Source organism: Hipposideros armiger, unplaced genomic scaffold, assembly GCF_001890085.2.
Source record: "Hipposideros armiger isolate ML-2016 unplaced genomic scaffold, ASM189008v1 scaffold_2095, whole genome shotgun sequence".
Taxonomy (NCBI): domain Eukaryota; kingdom Metazoa; phylum Chordata; class Mammalia; order Chiroptera; family Hipposideridae; genus Hipposideros; species Hipposideros armiger.
The window spans coordinates 52,049-53,059 of NW_017733443.1; the positions used below are offsets into that span (position 1 = coordinate 52,049).

At 32.1% G+C, this 1,011-nt stretch overlaps 1 protein-coding gene across 1 annotated transcript in view; it reads right to left on the bottom strand.

Moving 5' to 3' along the window:
* LOC109378526 (protein broad-minded-like) overlaps positions 1-1,011 on the bottom strand; it is a 37,794-nt gene that overhangs the window by 35,923 nt on the left and 860 nt on the right. The gene's annotated exons all lie outside the window — the stretch shown is intronic.

A 1,011-nucleotide genomic window follows, 5' to 3' on the forward strand; every position in this document is an offset into this window, starting at 1 on the left:
GGAAGTGTAGCAATATTCTACTTATTCTGTATAAAAGTAAAACCACTGGATGCCTCAAAGAGACCTTCAAAAGATCCTATACTAATTCGAGGGATTGCAAACTCAGATGTTATGAAGGGTAGACAGGTAAAGTAAAGCAAGCCGTAATAAGAAAGAATAGAGGGTGTGGTGAACTAAAAGGACATGGGTCAGCTAAAAGGAACAGCTTCTCTATGGCTCCAGCCACTTGCTGCCATTCAGAAATATAAACCCAGTATTAATCTTTCAATGTTTTAAGAAAAGCCAGAAAGCTGGTTTTTTTTATGTGCTATCTCCCACTTTTTAAATGTTTGGGTTTTTTTTTTAAACCAAGCCAAAGAAACATATCCACAGACCAAATATGACCTGTAAGATGCCCGTTTTACTTTTTAACACCCTCTCACGCCAAGCATTACAAAATTCTGCCCGCTAAAGATACTGGTAAATCCCCTCTATGTTTGAAATTTCTATTTAAGATATATAAAGCTTGCCTCAAAAATCTATACATTTTTAATAATTTATTTTAGAAGATCCTTTCTAGGAATAATTGAAGTCAATTCTGCTATTTAGGTCCTTTCAGATTTATTATTAGCAGACTCTTCTGTGTTAACATTTTCAGACTCAACATGTTCTAATTGTGCTGTAAAGACCAAGATTATATTATAGCGCTGTATCAGGTTTAAGTTCTACATTTTACACTAATCAATCTTGCAACCTTAGTAAAACACCTGACCTTGCTAACTTTCAGTTTCCCACTAAATGATGGTAATGATAATCCTAATACGAAAACTGTTGTTTACCACATATAGTATTTTCTTATACTTTTGACATTTTCCTCACCAAATAAATTATACATATATTTGACTAACCTTATGTGTTACCTTAAAAATAATTTAATAAGAAAAAATTAAAATTTGGTTTCAATGACACTATTACCAAATAAATGCAAAATATCTTTCTCCAAATATTCCTAAAAAAGGGACATTAAAACCT